Here is an 18462-nt window from a genome sequence, read left to right on the forward strand (position 1 = left end):
AAAGAAAGAAAGAAAGATAAATATAACATCATAGACAGTGGGGAGAAGGCTCTGCCATTGGTTCGCCTTGCTCTGCCTTGCTAGTCTTCGTTGACGGCACTCCTGTATTGGCTCACCTTGCTGTGACTTTGTAGAGAATAACTCACCAAAGAACTCCTTGTGATCTTCTGATGGCTTCTTTTTTTTTTTTTTTTTTTTTTTTTTTAGGTTTTTCAAGACAGGATTTCTCTTGTAGCCCTGTCTGTCCTGGAACTGACTCTGTAGACCAGGCTGGCCTCGAACTCAGAAATCCGCCTGTCTCTGCCTCACAAGTGCTGGGATTAAAGGCGTGTGCCACCACCGCCCAGCTTCTGATGGCTTCTTGCTGCCTCCACACACTCAGGTGGATTGGTGAAGCCTCAGTTTCTTCTGGATCAGATTGAACTGCCATTGATGATTTGTAAATGGTGTTTGCTGAGTGGACTGGACTGCTGGTGCTGATTCGAGTTGGTGTTTTGCTAGAGGACTAGACTGCTGACAATGAAGATTGAAATACCCCCAAAGAACTATTTCTAAACAGGTCCACAGCCCCCATTTCCTATTAACTTTTCTTTTCCACCACCTCTGGTGGGTGGTGGACAAGAGAGGTTGAAGCATTCAAGATCCATATTAAAGTAGTCTTTGAAAGATCTAAGCCAGCCGGGCGGTAGTGGTGCACGCCTTTAATCCCAGCACTTGGGAGGCAGAGACAGGCGGATTTCTGAGTTCGAGGCCAGCCTGGTCTACAGAGAGAGTTCCAGGACAGCCAGGACTACACAGAGAAACCCTGTAGAGATAATCTCTTGTGCACTGTGTAAAAGCATTCACCCATCAATAAAATGCCAAGTGGTCAATGAATTGAGGCAAGATTAGAAGGTGGGATGAAGTGGAAACTTAGGGTTCTTTTGAGAGTCAGTTGTGTTGGATGGTGTTTTGCTGGGGCAAACACATGAAGGACTGTTTTCCTGAAGTGGACACAGGCGAAAGACTAAAGCAGATTCACGAAGGAATGAAGCAGACACAGGAGAAAAGATGTTCTGCTAAAGCAAGCACGTGAAAGGACACATGATGAAGGATTCTTTGCTAACAACATGCATGTATTGGTCCACCTTACATTGGTAGTTGAGCTGCATTTGTCAGGACTCCATAGAGAGAAACAAACCAAAAAACTTCTGGTGGTGTGCTGCAGTTTCTTGCCCAGAAGATCATGTGTGGATCCCAGACATTGAAACAAGAAGCTGTAACATTGAAGTTGTCTTGAAGACCCCAAGTTGTTTGAGATGCTAGAACTATGGGATATATGCTGAGGAAAGCTGCTAACAGGGAGTGGAAACAGGCCAGGAGAAAGAAGTTTGTTGTAGTCAACAAAGAGGAAAAAAGAGTTGGAGATCTGGAGACAGCTTTGACATCAGAAATGGAGACGCAGAGTTAGGAGTTTGCCCAGGTGGTTTCCTGTCTTGCTTTGAGGATTACAGTTAAGTGATTGGCTGAATCTCAGAAGAGACTTTGAACTTAAAAGTCTGGTCCCCAGGGCCAGACGTTTAACATTGTTGAGACTGCTATAGACTATGGGGCTTTGGAAGTTGGACTAAATGCATTTTGCATTATGCTATGTTTAGGTATGGCCCTCATTGACTCATATACTTGAACAAGCCTATGGGAGCCAGGGAGTGGAATGTGATGGGTTGTATATGCTAGGCACAGGGAGTGCCACTATTAGAAGGTATAGCCTTCTAATACTTCTGTCACTGTGGGTGTGGGCTTTAAGACCCTCATCCTAGCTGCCTGGAAGCCAATATTCTGCTAGCAGTTTTCAGATGAAGATGTAGAACTCTCAGCTTTGCCTGCACCATGCCTGCATAGATGCTGCCATGCTCCTGCCTTGATGATAATGGACTGAACCTCTGAACCTGTAAGCCAGCTCCAATTAAATGTTGTTTTTTATAAGACTTGTGTTCATCATGGTGTCTGCTCACAGCACTAAAACCCTAAGACACACAATAAGCTTGGACCAAACCAGCCACCCAACAGTACTTCCTGCATTTATGGTATTAGTTGCCGCTGGGATAGACCCCAACATAAGTGAAACACCTGTACCAATATAAGAAACTATTTGGGGGCCGGGCGGTGGTGGCGCACGCTTTAATCCCAGCACTTGGAATGCAGAGGCAAGTGGATTTCTGAGTTCGAGGCCAGCCTGCTCTACAGAGTGAGTTCCAAGACAGCCAGGGCTACACAGAGGAAACCCTGTCTCAAAAAAACAAAAAAAAAAAGAAAAGAAAAGAAAGAAAGAAAGAAACTATTTGGAATAAGACTGTTGGGTCCCACGTCTGCCCCCTTGCCCCCCCCCCCACGGAAGGGGAAGCCGTGAGACTCAGCTTCAGGGGTGAGGGAGCACAGTCTGAGGTCCCGCGGGGGTGGGGCAGAGGGTCCCCTGGCAAAAAATGTGGCCAGGAACCTGTTGGTTCTCAGGCACCACTGAGAGGCTGTGGAAGGTTCGAGACTGAAGAGGGGCAAACAGGCTAGATGGGCCTGCAGCCAAAGCAGGGAGGGGAAGCTCTAACTGTATCCTGAGGGGATGAGGGGATGAGAGTCTTGGTCGTGGCTGGCTTGGCTTGGCTTGCTTGCTTGGGTTTCTGGGCCTCCATGGCTGGGAATGTAGAGGTCATCAGTGGGAGATTAGATAACTCAGTAGTTGAAAACCTCCACAGTTCCCCAGAGCGGGCTGTGTATGGTCTTAAGATATTTATTGTCATGGCAGAAAATGGATGAAACTATACCCCGGTATTTTCAGGGCAGGCCTGAGGTTAAATACCTTTTGCAAGGAGGAGGATCTGGGAAGGAATGTTTAATGTTTAATTGGCTACGCCCCTCTGGCCTTTAGGTATCTCATTAATATGGAGATCTGTCTTGAGGCTCTGTGGCCTGTAGTCACGTCCTCTACCTGTGGAGGGGATAGGGGACGTCCTACGTGATCAGAGGACCCTAATCTGTGGAGGTCTTCAGCCTCTGTCAGGAGCCTGTGTCTGGAGCCTGGAGTCTGGGAACGTGGTGAAATGCCTGCCATCCCTTCCAGGGAACCCTGCGGGGTCTCCAGCCATTTCTAGCTGGTGCTGGACCAGAAACCATGCTGTCCTTTCATGGTTCTACTTAAGACTTCCATTTTGAGTAGTGGTCCAGTAAAGTTTAAGTCCCAGTACCTCCCTGGAAACTGACATCAAGTTGGCAAGTTAAGACATGAATGTTACACAAGTCTCATCCTAGTAGACAAGTTAGGACATGAATATTAGACAAGGCAAGTCCCCTGCTACAGCTGACTACCCCAACCAATGTGGGCAGGATAAATGTACAACAAAGACATATTGCTAAGGAAATCCCCTATCCCTAAATCCTGATTGGTAAAAATAACTTGGCAGCAATGTTTGTGGATTTGGGCCTTAAAAACACTGTAGGATCTTAACACAGGGTCATGGTTCATTTCCTGAATCTGGACCATGGCCCTGGTTGATCAGTCCTGGGGCATATGCTCAATAAACTATCCCTATCTGACTGAGATTGGTATTTTGTGTGGTTTGTGAGGCAGTTCCTGACCTCATCAGTGATGAACAGCAATGTGGAAGGGTCAGCCAAACCCTTTTTGCCTCAACTTGCTTTTTGGTCACATTCTTTGCAGTAATAGAGACCCTAAGACACTGAGCGTGAGGGGATTCAGGAAATCAATGTTGCTATGAGAACAACCAGTAACAGAAACAACTGGGCACAGCTAGACATGTTCAAGAATGTAATGAAGAGACACTGACAAGAACCTAACCCCAGGCAGGAGGAGACCAGAGGCATTCGTGTCCATATGAGATTGGGAGGATGTAGGGGGACAGAGCCCGATCACCTTACCCCTGCTGTGCACAGAATGCCAGAGAGAAGCATGGGGGAAGCCAGAGTGAAGCCACTAAGTTTGGGCCATTCAGTTTCTTCTAAACCCAAACTTTACATCAAGTTCTTTTATTTTGTATTGTTTTATTTGAGACAGGGTCTGGCTGACTATGTAGCTCTGTCTATCCTGGAACTCACTATGTAAACCAAGGAGGCCTACTCACTGACAGCCTCCTGCCTCTGCTCCCTAGTGCTTATGTATGCCATCAAACCTAGCTTCTGGTTTATTATAAAAGAATAATGTCAACTATTCTCTGTCCCTCAGATTGTGCCAGAAGATTTAGACCTGCATAGCTGGTCACAGAGCTGGTGATTAATTGGGGGTTTGAATTTGTGGATGTGAGAATACATTCTGGCCTCTAGAGAGAGGCCAGTATTCTACAACAAGAATGGTTCATATTAATTTTCCACAGCCAGAGAAAATAGTCTCAAGAGCATTCAATTCCATTTGCTCTGATGACAGCCTCACTAAGCAACCTTCTGTTGGCTAATTTGGTTTCCCAGGTAACCTGAAGAGCATTCTGGCGTATTATGTATCAGTCTTTGAGAGTGTAATTAAGGAGGTCTTGAGAATACAGTCAAATCAGGTTCCTGTACAAGTCAAGAGATCCAGCTGCAAATCCGAGGTCCAATAACCATTCCTGGATAGCTGTGCAGAAGGTCTGCCAAATCAGGATTTCTGGGTCTTTTTCTAAGCTAATTGTTAGCACTCTCATGAGGGCAAAGGGCAGAGTGAATGTGAGAGCCAGGCGACATTGGTGAGGGAGATAGAAAACTGCCAGGAACTCTAAGAGTTTATCCTGAGACTTACTTGTAAGACACATTACTGAGAGCAGCCTTGGATCCTGAAATTCTCACATTAAGAAATAAATCCTGGCCGGGCGGTGGTGGCGCACGCCTTTAATCCCAGCACTTGGGAGGCAGAGGCAGGTGGATTTCTGAGCTCGAGAGTTTGAGGCTAGCCTGGTCTACAGAGTGAGTTCCAGGACAGCCAGGGCTACACTGTCTCGAAAAACCAAAAAAAAAAAAAAAAAAAAAAAAAGAAAAGAAGAAGAAGAAGAAGAAATAAGTCCTGGGGCTGGAGAAATGGCTCAGTGGTTGAAAGTACTGACTGCTATTCCAGAGATCCCAAGTTCAATTCCCAGCAACCACATGGTGGCCCACAACCATCTATAATGGGATCCAATGCCCTCTTCTGGTGAGTCTGAAGACAGTTACAGTGTACTCACATACATAAAATAAATAAATCTTAAAAAAAAAAAAAAACAAGAAAGGAAAAGAAGTCAATTCTTGGGATACAGTCTGATATTGGGAAAGAGGTATTTCAAATTCATTAAAGTGATGCTCATAATATTGGAAAAAAATCCACTTGGTACCACTCTTTTTGTGTACATGGGGTTTATGTGCATGTGAGTACAGTTGACCAAGGGGGTGGTGGACACCAGAGTCATTGGCTCCCCTAGAGATGGAGTTACAGATGGTCATGAACCACACGATATGGGTTCCAGGAATCTAACTCAGGTCCTCTGCAAGAGCAAGATGTGTCCTTAGCCTCTGAGCCCTCTGTGGCCCTGTATGTATTGTTTTTTATTATGTGTCTGTCTGTGTGGGTTTGTGCAAATGACTGCAGTACCCATGGAGACCAGAAGGCGGCTCAGAGCCCCTGGAGCTGGAGTCACTGGTGGTTGTGAGGAGCCCCATGTCAGTGCCTGGAACTGAACTTGAAGTGAACGTAGATGCTCTGGGAAAGAAGGAAGTGTGGAGAGCCACGTAGTGCCACGTCCTTAAGATGGCGCTGGTCTCTGCCTTCTGCCACCTGTTGGTGAGTGCTCTTAGGAGTAAACAAGTCCTTATTTGGCTGTGGCTGGTGATCTGGCTTGCTTCCGTGTATGTGGGCCTATCTGCTGTTGCTCCATGGGAGACGGGGATAGGCTAGTCCTAGAGTACTTAAGACACTTCCCCCACCCCCATCACCCCCCCACCCCCCACCCCCAGGGTAAGAAGAGAGAAGCTTATTCAAGGTCCTGAATAAACTGCTTGGAGAAGAGCTCGTGTGTTTCGTCATCCTTGCTGGACGAGGGTGGGTGCGACAAGGAAGCACTGTTACCCTCCAAGCCAACTCTCTAACCCCTGCCATGACTCTTTACTCTTCATTCCTTTGTCCCTCTCTTCCTACTTGCCCCTGTGAGGCAAAACTCAACCTGGGATAAACGCAACACTTACCTAGAAGAATGCTCAATCATGGATATCCATGTTGCTAGAGGGGAAGAAAACAGTGGTTCTGGCGTATTCGTTTTTTCAGGACTGCTACAAGAAGGATCTTTTTTCGAGACAGGGTTTCTCTGTGTAGCCCTGGCTGTTCTGGAACTCACTCTGTAGACCAGGCTGGCCTCGAACTCAGAAATCCGCCTGCCTCTGCTTCCCAAGTGCTGGGATTAAAGGCGTGCACCACCACTGCCTGGCTACAAGAAGCATCTTGTTTTAGGGTTTCTATTGCTGTAAAGAGATACTGTGACCATTGTTAGTATTCTGTTTAAACTCCACCTCAACAGTTATCTTGCAACACCCAGGTATGCTCCTCCCCACAGTTACCTGGCAACAGCCAGGTAGGCGTGCCCACTATAAAAGAGGCTGCTTGCCTCCTCCTCCTCTCTCTCTTACTCTCTTACTCTCTTGCCTCTAGCTTCTCCTCGCCCTTCCTTCCTTCCCTTCCCCCTTTCTCCACGTGGTCATGACCGACCTCCTCTTCTCTCCTCTCTCTCTCTTCTTTCTCCACCATCTTCTCCTGTTTCTCTCTCTACCTTTGCCCTCTGCCCTGAATAAACCCTCTCCCCTTTGGAATCGTTTGGTCTGGTGTTGTCTGTTCCAAGCTGCGTGCCGAATTCTAACAACCATAGTAACCCGTATAAAGGAAGACAGTTCAGAGGGCTGGCACGTTATTATTATAGAGGGAAATGAACTGGAAACCTAAGGGTTTTTTCGAAAGTCGATTGGATGATGTTTTGCTGGGGCAAACACATGAAGGAACATTTAAAGTGGACACAGTGTGAAAAGCTAAGGCCGATTCAACAAGGAACGTTTCACTGAAGCAGACACAGGAGAAAAGATGTTCTGCTAAAGCAAGCACGTGAAAGGACACATAATGAAGGATTCTTTGCTAACAACATGCATGTATTGGTCTACCTTACATTGGTAGTTGAGCTGCATTTGTCAGGACTCCATAGAGAGAAACAAACCAAAAAGTCTGGTGGTGTGCTGCAGTTTATTGCCACTTCCAAGGACTCAGGCTGACTGAATGCACGTGCTGACATAATACATGTGCTGAGGTAAGGCATGTAGAGGACATGTGATGTTTGGAGGGTATAAATAGGACTCCAGGGAGTGACCAGAGACAGAGCCTGGCTTGCTGGTACAGCTAGCTGTGCAACACTTGTTCTCTTGTCTTTGCTTCCCTGAGGGAAGAAGGTGACTGACTGCCACAGGTTCCCTCTTATCGTCTGCCAGAAACTCTATTTATACCGCTTAGTCACCATCCTGAGCCTTTTCTCTCTTTTCCGGTGCTCCTCACCTTCCCACAATCCTACTTCCACCTGCAGTCTTCCCAGTTGCTCGGCCAATTCTGCAGCCCTTTCAGAGAAGAAAGGGCAGAATGAACCCTTTTGTTTTCTCATTTCAGCCAATTTTTGTTGCTCAGTGTCTTAGAGTTTCTAGTGCTGCAATGAAATACCATGACCGAGAAGCAAGTTGAGGAGAAAAGGGTTTATTCAGCTTACGCTTCCACATTGCTGTTCACCAAAGGAAGTCAGAACTGGAACTCACACAGGGCAGGAACCTGGAGGCAGGACCTGATAAAGAGGCCATGGAGGAGCGCTGCTTACTGGCTTGCTTCCCCTGGCTTGCTCAGCATGCCTTCTTATAGAACCCAGGACTGCCAGCCCAGGGATGGCACTACTTCAATGGGCTGGGCCCTCCCCTTTGATCACTAATTAAGAAAATGCCTTACAGCTGGATCTCTCGGAGGCATTTTCTCAACTGAGGTTCCTTCCTCTGTAATAACTTCAGCTTGTGTCAGGTTGACACACAAAACCAGCCAGTACACTCAGGTCCTTCCATTTCCACCTGTAATTTTTCTAACCGCTCAGCAATTCTCCTAACCGTTTTTGAAATAGTATATACAAAAAAGAAAAAAAAATGGAAAATCCCCCCTGAACACAGAGCAGGGGATACCGCAGAGGTAGCAGCCTCAATACATTGTTTGCTGGCATCTTGAAAAGAAATACCCACTCCTTTGTTCCCTGCCATTTTCTCTATAACATTTGAAATCAAATTTCCCATTTTTATCCTTAAATTTCAAGCCCCATATTTGGGCACCACTTACAGTTGGCATTTTCTACTTTGTGTGTTCTTTCTTCCACCTTTTTCCACCCTTTCTGACCTTTTCAACACTAATACTAGATAGGAGAGGGAAAAAAAGAAAGGGGCAATGTTATTGTTAGACAACTTCCTGCTGATTAGAGATGTCCAGTTCCTTGGGGAAAGTTTGATCTTTACCCAACTTCCCCCTGTAAATTGCTCTTCTGTGTGTTGAGTATTCTCCCTTTTATGAGCCAATTCATTTCATTAGAGTTGCGTACAGGTGCCTGGGTGAATGATTGCTAACAGGACACAGTCATCTGAGCAGCAGCGTCCTTAAGTAGAGCTTCTTGAGCCCCCGCCCCGCCGAGATGAATGTTGATAAACCTGATCATATGCAGATCTGATGTTGTCTCACAGTTGCTGATAGAAGAGGGCAATGGCCTTGAATTTAAGTAGGCTAGATGACCTTGACGAAGATCAAGATCCTCCTGCCTCCACCCCACAAGGGTGGGGATTGCAGCCTTGTACCATCAAGCCCATCTCTATCACTGGAAGATGGGAACCGCCTGCTTGTGATGCTGTAGGAAGCCACAAGAAGCAACAACCTTCTGTTGTGTGGGGGCACAGACACCAGTCAGTGACCACGCATGTTGCTGTAACAGGTCTGCCTACACTGTCTCACATTTCAAGTGAGCTGAGAAGGCCACGGGAGTTTCCAGTGAAGCGATGGGAACATATTCATCTAAGGAACTGTCCTGTAAAGGGAGCGTGCTCTTTTAGAGTTCCCTGGGCTGGTCGCTCCCCTGAGATTTTAACAGGATAGGGATTTTCTTTGGGTAAAGTATCTTTGGAGTCGTGGCCAGAGCTGGCATGGTGACATTAGTGTATTTTAGGAACACAGCTTTCTTTTATCTTTCTGTCAGCTGTCCTTAAAATATGGATCCCATTCTCAAAGTCAGCAGTGGGGGGCTCCAGCCATCCCCTCTGTATCTCAAGTAGGAAGAAGGGGTGAAATCAGAATTATAAAACCAAAAAGGATAAGTAATAGAAGATAGTTGTTTTTCTGAGTCAGACTTTGAGTGCTTTGTTGTGTGTATGGTTCTTTACTTTGCCACCCTGTCATAGCCAGAGTCATCTGGGAGGAATGAATCCTTCCTGAACAGGGAAAAAGCCTCCATCAAGTTGTCCTGTGGCACGTCTGTGGGACATTTTCTTGATTAGTGATTGATGCAGGAGGGGAGTACCACCTCTGGACAGAAGGTGGGTAAGACACTGGCTGAGCTGGGAGTGGGAGGCAGTTGGTGCAAGCCTTTAATCACAGCACTTACAGGCAGAGAGGCAGGGGAGAGGCAGGGAGGTAGAGGCAGACAGATCTACAGAATCAGTTCCAGGACAGCCAGGGCTCCATAAAGAGACCCCAACTCAAAACAAACCAAAAACAAAACAAAACAAAAAACTCTTCCATCATGGTCTCTGATTTAGTTCCTGCCTCTAAGTTTCTGCCCGGACTTCCCTCTACAATGGACCATGATCAGACAGGGAAGCCAAATAAACCCTCTCCTCTCCACATTACTTTTGGTCATGGTCTCTATCACAGCAAACAGAAAACAAACTAGAACAGAGTATATGTTGTCTAGTGAATGTCTGTGAATATCAATGTCTGATGAAGTGGTGGGCTCAGGACCAATCCCACCCTTACCTGTGCTGCTATTTCTGCTTTTTAAAAAGCATGGGTTAGCCCACGGTGCATGCGTGGCAGTCAGAGGATGATGGCTTTGGAAGTTAGGTCCCACCTTCCACCATGTGTGTCTTGGGGATTGACTTTAGATGGTCAGACTTAGTGGCAAGCACCTTTACCCATTGAGCCACCCTCCCCCTTAAAAAAAAACATAAGGTGTGGCAAGTATTTGGAGTCACAATATTGTACAGCCCTAGGATGCTGTGCACTTGGTGAAAATATGTAATGTCCACTTACGTGCTATAGATGGCTACCCTGGCAGTAACATCATCGCTCTGGTAATGATCTATTACATGAATTCCTACTGGTCTTCAGAGCTAATCACAGCTAGTTCCTAGTGGCTGAATGGGATGTTTTCATTTGTATTTTTATGACCAGGAAGCTTCTAGATGCTTTTGTATTTCACTGTGGTAACTTCTAACCAAGACTTCTAGAATATTGTCTATTCGCTCATCCAGAATGTCAGTTCTTGTCTTTATGTACATGTTAAACAGTTTAGTACTTTATTGTAAGCGCCAGATCCCATTTCCCTTAAAAGCAAGTGTGGTATCAACAAATAAAGTCAGGATAATAATTATTAGACACAAGGAACACCGACAAAGACTGGGAAGGACCTTCTCAAGTCCTTCAAAAAATTACTGTGACCAAAGTAGTGAAGATGAAGCATGAAAAATGTCACAATAATAACTCATCCAGTGCAGTTAATTAAGCTGACCAAGTCCCTTTCCCCATGGGGACTTTGGTGTGCAATGGTTGCAAACAGCAGCCTCCTTGGTAGTGTATATTGCCTATTGTCTATATGGGTTGCCTCAAGGGAACTTGGAGACAATTTTCTGGAAAAAAAAAAAAAAGAATAACTATTCACCCAGTTAATGCTGGTTAAAGAATTTCACAAGTCGTCAGGCAGTGGTGGCACACTTTAATTCCAGCATTTGGGAGGCAGAGGCAGGTGGATTTCTGAGTTCGAGGCCAGCCTGGTCTACAGAGTGAGTTCCAGGAAGGCCAGGGCTACACAGAAAAACCCTGTCTCAAAAAAAAAAAAAAAAAAAAAAAAAAAAAAAAGAAAGAAAGAAAGGAATTTCACAAGTCAGTGTACCGGACAAAAAGGAGTCCACAGAGGAAAAAAAAAGGAGGCAGCACCTGGATTTGAACCAGGGACCTCCCGATCTATAGTCAAACCCCTCTACCCCTGAGCTATATTCCCAGCTACAGAGTGCTGTCTAGTAATACTATCTTCATGATCACTGACCTCTCCAGCAACACTTTGGCTCCACTGTCCTCTGGCGACTATCCAAGATATTATTCTGCTCACACCTGTAGTGAGGATTCTAGAATTTTGGTTTCTTAAAACAAAACAAAACGAAAATATTATAAGAATATGTTTTTTGTTTTAATCCCAGTGTAGGGATACGGGGCTGCTTCGGCCTGTCAGCAGCAGCTGACTGTGATTTACCTCATGCTCTAGCAGAGGGGTGGTTCTGCCAGCTGCAGATAGCTTCTGCAATTATGTGACGTTTGGAATTTTGGATACTTTTCAGAGGGTATATCAATGCTAGAGCCCCATAGGCAGGGGTTGTTGGTTGTTCGGGGGTTTGGTTTCGTGCACAAAGAAGAAACAAGAAGAAAGAAATTCAGAGATCGCTCTCCCCCTATATCCTTCTCTCCCATTTAGGGATAAGGGGTAGAAGGGGAAGGGAGGGTGGAAACTTTCTTTTGCAACAAAGTAGCACAGATCAGGGACACATCTCTGCCAAGGTCAGATCTGCTTCCTATCCTGAGTATTCCCACTGGCTACTACCCACACACCCCTGTCCAGAACGGGTCCTCACTCCCCCACCATCACCACTATTGGATACAAAAAGAAATCTGCTGTTTACTTCTTTTGCATCTTTCTCTATCTCCCACTTGTTTCCGTTTCCTTTCACAGGGAACTAGGCCCTGGAAAAGGCTGTATGCCAGGAGAGGCATCTATGTGGCCCATTAAGTTGTAGCTTCATATTTGAGGGAAAGCAGAGTAGGTAAGAGTAGAGCCAGATGTTAGCAGAACTGGAGAACCTAGGATGGTCACGGAGATTGCTTACTCAAGGTCTTGAAGAGCATCTACTTTAACAAGTGTTCCACTACTAAGCTGGGTGTGTGACACTCTCCTCTAATCCCAGTGCAGGTGGAAGCAGGAGTTCGGGAGTTTAAGGTCATTCTTGACTTCTTGGCTAGGTTTTTGTTGTTGTTGTTTGTTTTGCTTTGTGGTTTCTTTGTCAAGTTGACACAAACTAGAGTATCTGGGAAGAGGACTTGCAACTGAGAAATGCCTCTGTAAGCCTGGCCTGTAAGCAAATGTGTAGGAATTTTCTTAACTGATGATTGATATCGGAGGGCTCCTCCCACTGTGGGTGGTGCTATAAACAGATGGTCCTGAGGTATATAAGAAAGCAGCCTTGGTTTCTTCATGACCTCTCCTTCAGTTTTTGCTTTCAGGTTCCTGCCTTGAGTTCTCTCAGTAGACGATATGTAAGCCAGATCAATCATTTACTCCCTTTGGTTGGTTTCCTTCAGTATTTTATCACAGCAACAGAAACCTAACTAAACCTCTTGACTCCCTAGGGAGTTGGAGGCCAGTCTGAAGTACATGACAGACTGTCTTATAAAAGAACAGAGAGGCTGGACAGTAGTGGCGCACACCTTTAATCCCAGCATTTGGGAGGCAGAGGCAGGTGGATTTCTGAGTTTGAGACCATCCTGATCTACAGAGTGAGTTCCCAGACAGCCAGAGCTATACAGAGAAACCCTGTCTCGAAAAACAAAACAAAACAAAAAAAGCAAAAAAAACCCCCAAACAAACAAAAACAAACAAACAAACAAAAAACAACAACAAAAATGAAAGTAGAAAGAGTGGTAGTTAGAAAGAAAAGGGATATTAGCAGAAGTGGAGGGACTGAGGATGCCGAAGGGGGGTGAATATATACAACTGATATATGCCAATAATTACTAAGGACCCCGGGTTCAAATCCAGGTGCCACCTTTGAATGGATCTTTCTGGAGCCATTTTAGCCTCTGGAGCTAACACACCAGTCTGGGAAATCTCAGCTCAGAGTCCATTTGGGAAGGTTCAGCGGGATCCACCTTGATACTCCTTTGAATTTGAGTGAACCATGGCGGTTTTAAAGTACACTCACGTGTCTTTGATACATCTCTTTGAAGACTCTGAAGCTCAATTAACCTTCGTTTGAATGTGAGCTGCCTTGGAACACCATTCTAATGACTAAGATGTAACAGAAGTGAAATTGTCACTTCTGAACCTGGTCACTGAACACACTGATGACATCTGCTATCCCTTGGTCTCTGGCAGAAGTCAAGTGAGTTCCATGGATACACTTAGAGCTGCTCTGTGAAGAGCCCCTTCAGTACCAGAAAGGCACTAAGTCTTTTTTCCAACAGCCATGGCAGGGACAGCTTGGAAGGGCTCCTCCTGGAACAGCTGGCTGTTTATCTGCATCCTCGTGAGAACCCAGAACCACCAAGATAAGTCTTTCCCACATTCCCAGCCACTGGAATCTTAGACATATAACATGCCCTAGGATGTCCAAGGGGTAACCAATGCTCAAAGAGCCTGCTTTATCAGACTATACCACATGAAAAACTAAAAACAATTTGAAATTTGAAATGCCTCAATCTGTGGCTCCCCGTTCTGCCTTGCTTCTGGGGCATGGGAACTCCATCAGGCAGATGAACTGGGAAGGCTAGACTGCCGTCACCCTGTGTCACGCCATCCAGTGCTGGGCCTGCGGGAAGCACCACTCAGTGGGTGGGAAAAAGTAGCCTGAGATGTAGACCTCAGCCTGGATGAGAAATGGCACAGGCTGAGGCCAAAGCTGGGGGGGGGGGGGGTCCCTGAACTCACAGAGATCTGCCTACCTCTGTTCCTGAGTGCTAGAATATATATATAGTATATTCAATAACAAAATGTATATAATATATATAAAAAACAAAATATTTTGACATGAACCTTAGAATTAAATTTGTTGATTTCCCCTACCCCAGGCAAAGCCTGTCAATAATTTGGTTGGAATTCAAAGAATCTCTTAAGTTAATTCTATGAGATTTAAAGCATTTTATAAATGGAATATAGAGTACTTTATTTCATCTATTTAGTGTACAATATCCCTTGAGGTTTTATACTTTCTCAGGTGGAGGAAATTCTGTCAGTATTTTGATTGAGTTACTTCTGATGCTTCATATTTTATTCTATAATAAATATAATTTTATACAATTTATGTTTTCTATTGTACCTGAAATATAGAACTACAAATGAGATTTTTCTCAGTTGTCATCACTATGGTGAAATTTGCAGAACATATAATTTACCATCTTTACCAAATGTACATGCACAGTTCAGTGATATTTTTAAAAACTCCATAATGTTGGAGCTGCAGCGAAGTGGTCCAGAATGCCTCCTGCTCTTCCAGAGGACCCAGGCTCAGTTTCTAGCACCCACATAGCTGTCAGCTCACAAACACTGATAACTCTGGTTCCAGGACCTCTGAGGGCATCAGGCACACACTTAGTACACATACATGCATACAAACACTCATACACATAAAATAAAAATGCACTTTTAAAAATAAAGATCTATAATGTGAGTTGGAGTGCACACATAAGTAAAAACAATTTTAAAATGTTTGTAAATCCAGAATGTTCTGTAGTTAACAGTATCATCACTGTACCTCTCTTCATAACTCATCCTGCAAAATTGAAACACACACACACACACACACACACACACACACACACACACACACACATTGGTTTTTCCAGACAAGGTTTCTCTGTGGAGTCCTAGAACTTACTCTGTAGACCAGGCTGGCCTCGAACTCAGAAATCGGCCTGCCTCTGCCTCCCAAGTGCTGGGATTAAAGGCGTGCGCCACCACCACCCGGCTAAATTGAAACATTGTTAACCTCCAACTCTCCAGCCTCCCTCTTCCCCTGATCCTCAAAGCCAGTGTTCTTTCTGTCTCATGATGATTTTGATGACTTTAAGTACTTCATATAAACAGAACCAGTTTGTGTGTGTACTGCATTGCACACCTTTTATTTTCTCCCTTATTTGGTGTGTGTGCACACCAGCCACAGCATACACATGGAGGCCAGAGGACAGCTTAGACGGGAGTCAGTTCTCACCTAGCCTTTAATTTGGTTTACTTGTTTTGTTTTTATTTATTTTTATTCTTGAGACAGAGTTCTCTGAGTAGACTTGACTATTCTGCCTAGAACTTGCTCTATAGACCAGGCTGGCCTCGAACTCACAGAGATCTGCCTGTCTCTGCCTCCTGGGTGCTGAAATTAAAGGTGTGTGTCCCTCCACCTGCCCTCCCCCCACTTAATGTTGTCAGTCTTCCTAGCACCCACACTAGTCATTATGTCATTAAATTGTCTTCACTTAGTGTAATGCCCTTGCTGGGGCATGTATCTGAATGTCCTCCTTTCTGTTGTTTTGAGACAAGGTCTCACTGTGTAGCCCTGGCTAGCCCATGTTGATCAGGCCAGAACTCACAGAGATCTACCTGCCTCTGCTTCTGAGTGCTAGAATTCAATGTGTGTACCACAGGTATCTTCACTGGGTTCTACTGCTGTGATGAAACACTGTGATAAGAAGCAACTTGAGGAGGAAAGGATTTACTTCACTCGAACTTCCACATATCAGTTCATCATCAATAGCAGCAGGGAAGGAACTCAACCAGGGCTGGGACCTAGAACAAGAGCTGATGCAGAGGCCACCAAGGAGTGCTGCTTACTGGTTTGCTTACAGTTTCAGGGGGTTAGAGTTCCTGATTATCACGGTGGGGATCATGGCAGTAGGCAGGCAGGCATGATGCTGGAGCGGTAGCTAAGAGCTAAAAGCTTAAAGCTTACAAGTGTGTGAGAGTGTGTGTGTGAGAGTGTGTGTGAGAGAGTGTGTGTGTGTGTGTGAGAGTGTGTGTGAGAGTATGTGTGAGTGTGAGTGTGTGAGTGTATGTGTGTGAGTGTGTGTAAGTGTGTGTGTGAGTGTGTGTGAGGTGTGTGTGAGTGTGTGTGAGTGTATGTGTGTGTGTGTGTGTGTGTGTGAGTGAGTGTGTGTGTGTGTGTGAGGTGTGTGTGTGTGTGTGTGTGTGTTTGAGACAGAGTTTCTTTTTGTACCTCTTGCTGTCCTTGAACTCACTATGTAGTCCAGGATGGCCTGGAACTCTGAACTTGCAGAAATTCGCCTGCTTCTACCACTGCTGGGATTAAAGGCACACTAAGAGCTTACACTTTATTCAAAAGTTGAAGGCACAAAAAAAAACAAAAACAAAATGTAAAAAAAAAAAGCTGGTGCCGGGCAGTGGTGGCGCACGCCTTTAATCCCAGCACTTGGGAGGCAGAGGCAGGTGGATTTCTGAGTTCGAGGCCAGCCTGGTCTACAGAGTGAGTTCCAGGACAGCCAGGACTACACAGAGAGACCCTGTCTCGAAAAACCAAAAAAAAAAAAAAAAAAAAAAAAAAAAAAAAAGCTGGGCGGTGGTGGCGCACGCCTTTAATCCCAGCACTTGAGAGGCAGAGGCAGGCGGATTTCTGAATTTGAGGCCAGCCTGGTCTACAGAGTGAGTTCCAGGACAGCCAGGGCTACACAGAGAAATCCTGCCTCGGAAAAACAAAACAAAAAAGTTGAAGGCAGGGAAAGAGACTGGGCCTGCTATGAGCTTTTGAAACCTTGAAGTCTTCCCTCCCAGCACTACACCTCTTTCAACAAAACCATACCAACCTAATCCTTCCCAAACAGTTCCACCAAACTGGGAAACAAGCATGCAAATATTTGAGCCTATGGGGATTATTCTCATTCAAACCACCACCCTCAGTGCCTTCTTTTAAAACAAAAACAAAAACAAAAACAAAAACAAAAACAAAAAACAAAAAAAAACCACTTGAATTAATATCTTGCCATACATGTACACTACAGTTTGCTTGCCCAATAGCATTGCAGCCCATGTTGCTTCTGTATTCTTGCTATTATGAATAAACATCACAGTAAACCTAAATTGGATTTCTTGTCCTTCACTTCAATTGTGCTCTCTTATGAAACTCCAAGGCCACAAGATCTTTGAGCATAAGCTTGGTGTGTAGATCAATAAGGAGAAACTATTTCAGTCGGTTCTTTTGTCAGCTGTGTGGGGAAAGAAAAAGCTCGAAAGGCAATGAGAGTAAGCCCTGCACAAGGGAGATGAAGTGTCAGTGAGCCAGGTCGTCTGTGTAGCTGCACTTCCAAGCAAACTAGATCAGGGTTTTTGTTTTTCCAGTTTCAGCCTGCTCTTTCGCTCCCTCTGGTGGACACCTACTTACTGATTCTGTTTCTTCAGTTCTTAAGAAATACCTTAAGAAATGTTCTTTTTCCTACATTATTGGTTTTTTTTCTCCCAAATATTACTTAATTATACACTCAAAAGAGAAACCCATGACTGGGAAAGTGAGGGGGCACCCGGATTTGAACCGGGGACCTCTTGATCTGCAGTCAAATGCTCTACCACTGAGCTATACCCCCTACTGGCCAAAAGAGTCTCTCTAAACCAATTTACCTTCAGTTTCCTATTATGGTCACATTAGCTACAAATGATATACATTAAATTTCAATGGATACGAAATAAAAGGAATTTACTGGGCCACAACAGTGGAACTATCAGAGAAGCCAAAGAATATCAAGAATTCAAATGCCGTTAGAACTGTCTCTCGCCGGGCAGTGGTGGTGCACGCCTTTAATCCCAGCACTTGAGAGGCAGAGGCAGGCGGATTTCTGAGTTCGAGGCTAGCCTGGTCTACAGAGTGAGTTCCAGGACAGCCAGGGCTGCACAGAGAAACCCTGTCTCGGAAAAAAAAAAAAAAAAAAAAAAAAAAACCTGTTTCTCAAGCTTTGCTTTACTACTTTTGTCTGTTTGCAGGGTGAGATATAGAGACAGGGTCCTACTATATAACCCAAGTTGAACGTAACTGTTTTCCTCCTGCTGCCTTCGTGCTGGGGTTATAGGTACATGCCACTGAACCCAGCTTGGGTTCCTTAGTACGTCATCTTTAATATCTCACGGCGTCTCTCCGTGCGGTGGAGATAACCTCCAGTACTTAGGTCTCCAGCTATGAGGCTTGTGCCTGCCTTTGGTCTGGTGTGGTTTCTGCTCCAATTCTTGCTGCACAAATGCAAGCACAGGACGCGAGAGTGGTGTGAAAGGCCGTAGGTTTCAATCACAGTGGTAAAATACTATAACCAAAAGCAGCTCGGAGAAGAAACCTTGAGTTCTATGTCCCAATCACAGTCAATCGAGGAAAGTCGGTGCATGAACATGACAGGGACAGAAACATGGAGGCAGGAACTGGAGCAGAGAGGGGCAATGCTGCTTACTGCCTCGCTCGGTTTTCTTT

At 45.1% G+C, this 18462-nt stretch overlaps 2 non-coding genes across 2 annotated transcripts; one reads left to right on the forward strand and one right to left on the reverse strand.

The window, feature by feature from the left end:
- Positions 1–10737: 10737 nt before the first annotated feature.
- LOC114636642 lies at positions 10738–10873 on the forward strand. Its single transcript, XR_003713656.1, has one exon. It is a non-coding gene; the product is annotated as a small nucleolar RNA SNORA70 (small nucleolar RNA).
- A 6648-nt stretch (positions 10874–17521) lies between these two features.
- Trnac-gca lies at positions 17522–17593 on the reverse strand. The gene has a single exon. It is a non-coding gene; the product is annotated as a tRNA-Cys (tRNA).
- Positions 17594–18462: the final 869 nt, after the last annotated feature.

Source organism: Grammomys surdaster, unplaced genomic scaffold (genome assembly GCF_004785775.1).
Source record: "Grammomys surdaster isolate TR1022 unplaced genomic scaffold, NIH_TR_1.0 124726, whole genome shotgun sequence".
NCBI lineage: Eukaryota > Metazoa > Chordata > Mammalia > Rodentia > Muridae > Grammomys > Grammomys surdaster.